The following is an 8898-nucleotide window of genomic DNA, read 5'->3' on the forward strand; positions in this document are numbered from 1 at the left end:
TAAAAAATAACTAATATGGAATAACGAATGAGAAGTCTAAGTGATTGAATCGAAGTGTAAAGTGCATCTGTGGGTAGTAGAGTAGGAAAAGGCTTTGTAGCTGAGTGCACAGAGGCCTAGTAGTCTGCAATTGAGTGCACGGGCCCCTGCAGTTGATTGCACAGGGCGGGTCGAGTCTATAACCATTGGAGAATCAATAAAGAGAAGTTTTGCTATAATTATGTGTATCTTTTCCTGGTTTAATGCATGGTTGGACATAATTTGCAAATATATTGTTTATTTACTGCACGAACCTATATGAATGTTTTGTATTGTTAAGTATAACTTAAGACATTTGAGTAGGAAAAGGTGCTTAAATAATACTGGAAGATAAATAAGATCTCGGGTAATAACGCAGAGCGCAGCACAGCCCCTTGTTAGGGCTATGTGAAGGCGAGATATCAAGTCACGAATGGAAGGTGCGCAAAGCCACCTACACGCAGGAACAAACAAAGGACTAGTCGAACTCATCAGACATCTCCAGGGTGCAAAAATATGGTTCTAGCACCCTCCCATACTACTTCGGGTGAGACCTCAGTCCATGCTCCACGGAATGTTGCCGAAAGGGCCAGTAGTACAGGGATTTGTTTGGCTAATTAACTCTGAACCTGTGTCAGGCCCCAATAAGACAACAAATGGTTTCGTTGTCGGGATCGAGATCTACATAGAGATGTCTGATGTCATATCATTGGAATCCGACAAAGAAAGGAATTGAAGAGTGGTTGGACAAAAAGATTCACGAGTTCGCGACGTGGGAAAATAGGAATCCATGATTGTCAAAGGAAGAGTGGTTATATTGCTACTTGGATATGGAGATCCATGAAATTTTCTTTGCATCCTTCCCTACTGAGTTGTACGAGTGGATCGTGACACTAGCAGATAACCAAGGAAGATGTAAGCTCGACAGACCTATTGTGTGGACTCCAGAATTGGTGCGCAGACTGGAAGCATCAAAGGATAATATCATGCGTGATGTCGATCATTGGCTCGATCGAATCATAGGGGGATTCATTGCCGAATTTGCAGTAGATACTTCAGTCATCTATAGCGAGGCATAACGATGCTTCCTCAAGGGACCGCGAGGTAAGTACGTTAAATCTTTGAACACTTGGATTAAAATGCTATAGTGTGAAAAGCAGATTATGCGAATAAATTGATGTTTGGGGCTACGCGAAGTGGGAGAATCTACAGAAACAAAGGTATCACATAACTAGAGACTAGCCCCTTGATTTCAACTCTTTGAGGAGGCAAAGAAGAGCTCATGAAGGTCTTGCCAAGAAGTGTGATCAATTTGATAAGGTAGAGAATTTCGCGCATACAACCCCCACCCACACCACCATCAGTTTCATTGTCTTCACCCCTGACTTCACCCATTGTTGGGCATGGAATTCCCCCACCGCATGTTTTGGGGCTCAAAGCCCAAGTTTTGAGTGATATTATTGTAGAACTCCGTGAATTGCGGGCACGAAATGTATGTTAGAGTCATAGGGCTGTCCACCCTAAGTTTGAATGTAATGTCGGCCCACCCATGGTTCACAGACCATGGGATTGTATAAATAGAGCGAGGCTCTAAGTTGTAAAGAAATGAAATCATATGAGAGAATCTAATGGATAGAATGGGATAGCGGAGCATAGAAGAAGAGTCTAAGTGTGTCTTGGGTAGTAGTAGTAGGAAGAGGCTCTACAGCTGAGTGCACAAAGGCCTAGTAGAGTTCGCAGCTAAGCGCGTGGACCACTACAGTTGAGTGCACAGGGTAGAGTTTAGTTTGTAACCAGAGAAGAGATTAATAAAGAAAAGTTTTGTTACCAATTCTGTGCATCTATTCTGAGTTGTTACATGTTTGATATCATTTGCAATTATAATGTTTATTTACTGCGTGCACTTGTATGAATTGTGAATATTGTTAAGTATAACTAAAAGCATACAAATAAGCTAAGTTAGTCAACTAATATTGGATGATTAGTAAGGACTTGGGTAATAACACTGTTTGGCCCCCGAGTAGGGCTGCACAAAGGCAGTATCTCAGGCTATGAGGTACAGGGAAGTGTGCGTAGCAACGTGCACAACCGCGGACCACTTGAAACCATCAGATATCTCCAGGGTGCGGAAACCTGGTTCTAGCACCCTCCCATACTACTTCGAGTGAGACCTCAGTTAACGCTCAGTGGACTGTTGCCAAAAGGGCTAGTAGTATCGGGATTTGTTTGGCTAAATCACCTCTGAACCTGGGTCAGGCCCCAACAAGCCAACAAATGGTTCCGTTGTTGGGACCGGGATCTGCATAAGGAATGTTTGATGTTGTGTCACTGGAATCCAACAAAGAAAGAAATTGAAGGGTGGTTGGACAAAAATATTCACAAGTTCGCGGTGCAAGAAAACAGGAATTCGTGGGTATCAAAGGAATAGTGGTTGGAGTGCTACTTATATAAGGAAATCCATGAAATTTTCTTTGCATCCTTCCCCTTTTAGTTGTATGAGTGGATCGCGAAGCTAGCAAACAGTTAGGGAAGGTGTAGGCTCGACAGAACGATTGTGTGGACTCCCGAATTGGTGCCTAGACTAGAAGCATCGAAAGATAAGATCACGCGCGTTATAGACCATTGGGTCGATCGAATTATAGGAGGGTTTATCACCAAGTTCGCGGTAGACACAACCATCAGCTACAATGAGGCGGAACGATGCTTCCTCAAAGGACCGCGAGGCAAGTACATTAAATCATTGAACACTTGGATTAAAATGCTATTATGTGAAAAGCGGGTGATAGTGCAGAGATAGAAAATAGGCTCTTGATTTCACCTCAGCGGGAAAGTGAGGAAGAGTGCGCAAGAGTTTCTCCAAGAAGTGCGATCAGTATGATAATGCAGTGAATTCCATACATACCACCCCCACCTACAACACCACCGATTTCACCATCGTCACCCCCATCTCCACCCACACCACCTCTGCCACCACCACAGTTCAATATGGCGAGTGCGATAAAATTACCGGTATTCAGAGGAGTAGGGGAAGAAGATCCGGACCAATTTTGGTTCGTAGTAGAGGCTGTATGAGAAGCACAAGGAGTCATGGATGACAATATAAAGAAGTCAACACTGGTAAGCGCGTTGCAGTATCACGCACTAACATAGTACATTAAGCATTCTAATGACCATCCAAACGCGAGGATCGCAGATATCCAGGCCACGCTGAATAGGGAATTTAGCAGGAAAAAATTGGAGACGCAATCAATTATCGGGTTTAAGGAAATCACAATGCTTCCAAGCAAGACCCCATGGGATCTAGACCAGAGACTGAAGAGTATGATTCGCAAAGCCAACATGACCTTGACGAATGGACAACACCATGCATGGTTTGTAGCGTCACCAATGTGGCATTTAAGGACGACAATGTCATAGTAGAAGCTATCCACCCAGGCCGAAGCTTTGGAGATTGCAATGAGACTTCATGAGACCCCAATACAAGATCCTGGCCCGGGTGTCCAACAAATCCACGCGCAACTGCAAAATTTGTGTCTGGAAATGCAGAGTTTGAAACAGGACATGACAACTTCGCCAAAGGCGTGCGAGGAGGTATGGTGCATAAAATGCAAGGCCAGGGGCATGACAAGGACTATTGTCCAGTCTCTCGGACTACTTGGCAGGAGGAGGGTCGATGCCATTAAGACCAGAGGCACAATCAGGACTGAGCACGGTGCCTGCATTATGGTGTGTGATTTGTCAGATAGGAGGAAAACATGCTACAGATAATTGTCACCTATTACAGAAGTATATGCAGACGTCCCAACAATTGTTCCATAATTTCTGAAGGTTGGTAGGCCATGATGAGCGCACCTGCAGAAGTTACGAGCTGATGATGGATTGAACTCCTGCCTACAGAGTGCAGACTGAAACACGAGCCCTCTATCCAAATGCAGGGATCGCGCGCGTTGGATTTCAGGGGTGCGGACGAGGTCAAGGTGGAATGGGACCAAGAAGGAGTCAGGGACAGTTGATTTGTTACAATTGTGGAGGGCTAGGGCATTATGCCCGTGATTGTAAAAATCCGACGAGAGCGTCATGTTTATATTGTACCCAATTTGATCATGAGATGGAGGACTGCCCTACACTGATAGCAAGGTTGTGCGATAAGGGAGTACTCCAGCCTCCCCTGACTCAAAACCTACAAATGACGAGGTTTAAGCCATGCGAAGAGGACCTGAATGTAAACATCGTGCTTCGAAGTGGTATCACAACAAGAGATGACAAAGGTAAGCAGCCTGAAGAAAGTGCGTGGGTTCACAAGGCTCCTACAAAGGAACTTGAATTTGATTTGGAGCATGCGAAGAAGACATTCATGGAAGCTAAGAAGAGCTTCACGGAGGCCTCCACTTCAGGTAGTAAGGATCAACTAGAACCAGGGATGTATTCTTCAATGCTCATTACCTTTCTAGAGACATGTATGAAACTGGTGCGCGATAGCAAGGCTGTGAAAAGACTATAGGAACTAATCACTAAGTGTGCTAGGTCAAGAGAACCGCGCGTAGTCCGGAAGCTCGGAAAGCACACATCGCGAACAGGAAGGTAAATGAGATTGATTGCGCAAATCAGAGAGTATGAAATGGATCAAGTGATTTTGGATCTAGGATCGGACACAAACGTACTGCCAAAATAGATATGGGAACGCATGGGCAGGCCCGCATTGTAGTGGTCTCGTACTCAATTGTGAATGGCGAACTAGCAGAAGATCATACCGATGGGAAGATTGTAGGGGATAATGGTAGACATCAAAGGTGTGAGCATGCTTGCAGATTTCGATGTGATAGAGATTGTCGATGACAACAATCCCTATCCTTCGCTACTAGGAATAGATTGGGCCACTGATATGAATGGAGTGATAAATCTAAAGAAGCACAAAATGATTTTTGAGAAAAAGTCACTACGCGTAGTGGTACGTTTAGACCCTGCGGAAGGATCACACTACACAGAGCCAGTGTGTGACGACGAGCTAGATTGTATCTACAATATAACCGCTCGAGAGCAGGATTGGGTGAATCTAATAGTAGATGGCAGAATTTAGTGGGAGCACGAAAGCTCCTGCACATCAGATTCGGATGAGGAAACAAAACGATGGCAGAAACGATTACACGAGGTAACCACGCTCAATTGCAACATGATGGTAAGATCATTGCGCTGCGTGACAACTGAGGTGAGAGATCTACTTATGTATGACAAGTTGATAACGATGGATGAATTCCTGAACAAATTTGAATTAGAAGTGCTAGAACAACAGTGGTTTGATGCTTTGAAATGGGAACTGCATGCTATGCCCACAAGGTGGTGGCATATGCATCAGAGAAGCTTTAATGACTGGCGCAGATGTAGAAGGATGATGCACCTACGATTTGGGAAACTGCAGATGCAGTTAGCAGACAAGTATGAAGAACGGGATGATCCACGTACACACCTCACGAAATGGACCAAGGTCTACGGGGAAGAGCCATTGCCTGAATGGGTGCATTTGTTCTGTCACACCCTGGATGTCATACCCATGAATTGGTATACTAAGACAGAACTCTGCCATGGTACGAGCGAATGGGATATCTTGCGCAAGGGATTTCTATTAACTTTCACGTTTGAAGATTGTTGGCAGGATACTGTTGATGATGCGCTACAAGCAGTAAAAGTAGCTATCTTCAAAATACCCCGAGAGCCAATGGAAGTGCTTTAGCCGGAATGGGAGACACAACCTAGTTGCACGTGGGAGTGTTACAATGTAAATGTTGAGGATGATGAGGAACCATGATATATTAACATTCCAGAAATGAAAAATTGTCGCAATGTTCACGGACCATTGATTGAGGATCCTAACAGCACCGCACCGCTAAAAATGAAGCAAGTAAACATTGGAACAAAGGCGGAACCAAAGTATGCAACACTTGGAGACTATTGGGATGATGCCACAATGGATAAGGTCGTTGAGTTACTTTGCGAATACCAAGACTTATTCCTGACCAAAATTACGGATTTAAAAGGGATCGTTGGTGACTTAGGGATGATGAAGATCACCCTAAAACCCGACACAAAGCCAGTTAAGCAGAGACCTTACCGCTTGAATCCGAAATATAAGAAAAAGGCCTGCGCAGAATTAGACAAAATGCTCGCAGCCGAAATTATTGAGCCAGTGGAAGAATCCTACTGGGTGAGTCCTATAGTAGTACAGGAGAAAAAGCAAAAGGGAGAAATAAGAATATGCGTGGACCTTAGGAAGATGAACAAAGCCTATGTACACGACCCATTCTCGACACCGTTCACAGACGAAGTATTGGAAAATGTCGGCGGACAAGAAGCATACTCATTCATGGATGGGTTCTTGGGGTGCCACCAAATTAAGATCGCGCCAGAAGATAAGAGAAAAACAACCTTCACAATGGAATGGGGTTGCTTTCAATACACAGTTATACCGTTTGGATTGAAGAACACACCAGCCATATTTTTCCGCATCATTGTTGCCGTGTTCAAAGAATACAACCACAAATTCTTGGAGGTCTATCTGGATGATTGGACTGTCTTCGGATTAGTTAAGCACCATGTAGCAAGCTTACGCTTGATGTTGGATACTTGCTGACAACACCAGATTGTGTTGAACCTTAAGAAGTGCACATTCCTCGTTCCCTTTGGAAACCTATTGGGACATGTGGTCTGCAAGCAGGCACTGATGGTGGACCCTGTGAAGATTGCCATTATTCTAAATTTGGAAGCACCGCGAAGTGTTAAACAGCTACACGCTACCTTGGGACACATCGAGTACTAAAGAAAGTTTTTATCAAAATCTATGCCCAAATAACCTCGCCGATGGAAAAAATATTGAAAAGGATGTTACATTTTGCTGGAATGACGATTGCATGAAAATTTTGGATGTCCTGAAGGGGAAATTTCCCTCCGCTCCAATCCTAGTCTTCCCAAAATGGGATGTGGAGTTTCATGTCCATGTTGATGCATCATGTATCGCGCTAGGAGCAGTGCTCACACAAGAGGGCGGGGAAGGCTTGGATCACCCTATCATGTTTGCAAGTCGGAGCTTGTCCCAAGAAAAGAAGAACTATTTCACCACCGAGCACAAGGGGTTGGTGATGGTGTATGTGCTGCAAAAATACTGACACTATTTTCTCAGAGGACATTTCAAGACGTATACCGACCATTCCGCGTTGAAATACTTAGTCAATTGCTGTGTGTGGAGCATGATTGTTCAGAGGTATTTGTTTCAGCCGGATGTATACCCCAAGAAGTTTGTACACCCCTCCACGCGGGGGGATCTGGGGGCCAACGGTCCCCCGGCAGGGACTCGGGGGCAGCGCCCCCGAAGCTAAAAACATATGTAAAATTTCCTTGTAAAAGTATAGTAATTTCTAGTCAATCTGGGCTGTTCATTAGGCGGATGATTTGACGGTAGAACTTATGTTTAGTTTAGGGTTTTTTTCCCTAGAAGGCAACCCCTCTCTTTGTATGAGAGCATTGTATTTTAGGCTGTGTAATAGATGTGTATTCTGTGAGCGAGAAATAGAGAGGTGAGACTATGAGAGAAAACAGAGGATATTACAGCGGATCTACTGTAGGTTGTGTCTCTTCATTTTGCTGGATAATAGAAAGGAAGGACTGGCTGTTCGGGGTGGACGTATCCCAAACTCGGTGAACCATGTATATCTGTGTCTCTCTTGTTTTATGTGTTTTCTGTGTTTATATTTCTGCAATATTTTATTTGTTCCATTGCTCCGTCATATATAATTTTCTAACAATTGGTATCAGAACCGAAGGTCTATTTGGTTGATAAACTCGTAGGAAAGAAGGGTTCCTCGTTCGAGTGGGAGCAATGGTGGAAGATGGTAAGTTTAGGGTTGAGAAATTTAATGGCCAAAACTTCTCACTGTGGAAGATGCAGATGGAAGATTATCTGTATTAGAAATATCTATACTTACCATTGGGCAGAAAAGCAAAGATGCCGACGGGTATGAAAGATGAAGAATGGAACCTTCTCGATAGAAAGGCACTCGGAACAATACGGTTGTGCCTTGCAGCATCGGTCACCTTCAACATTTCGAGGGAAACAACGACAGAGGGTTTGATTAAGGCGTTGGAGAAACTATATGAAAAACCCTCAGCCTCAAACAAGGTATTTCTTATGAAACAGTTATTTAATATGAAGATGTCGGAAGGTGGATCTGTTGCAGATCATTTAAATGATTTTAATACTGTTAAAAGTCAGTTATGTTTTGTAGGCGTAAAATTTGATGATGAAGTTAGAGCTCTATTATTCTTGTGCTCATTTCCAAAAAGTTGGAATGGTTTAGTAATGGCCATTAGTAACTCTGTGTCTAGATCTAGTACTTTAAAGTTTGATGATGTTGTCACTGCTATCCTTAGCGAGGAAATGCGACGGAAAAGCTCCGGTGAGACATCGGGAAATGCTTTGAGTGCAGAGTCTAGGGGAAGAACAATCGAAAGAGGAAAGAGCTCAGGATATCGCAGTAAATCAAGGAAAGGCAGATCCAAGTCTACATTGGGGATAGTGTGCTGGAAATGAAGAAAGAAAGGACACCTAAAGAAAGATTGTAGATCTCGGAAGGGAAAAGAAGGAGATTCACAGTAAGAAAACAATCATGAAGCAAATGTGACAGGTGAGGTGTTATAAGATGCTTTGGTTCTTTCTTTCGAAAATATTACTGATTCGTGGGTGGTAGATTCAGGGGCCTCATTCCATGCCACACCTGATAAGAAATACTTTCATGACTATGTTCAACGAGATTTTGGACAAGTTCGTTTGGGTGATGATAAACCCTATAAAATTGTTGGAATGGGTAAGGTTCTTGTAAAGCAGCGAAATGG

This window comes from Pinus tabuliformis, chromosome 3_2 (genome assembly GCF_031772625.1).
Source record: "Pinus tabuliformis cultivar Carrire ecotype Pingquan chromosome 3_2, CPIR1, whole genome shotgun sequence".
NCBI lineage: Eukaryota > Viridiplantae > Streptophyta > Pinopsida > Pinales > Pinaceae > Pinus > Pinus tabuliformis.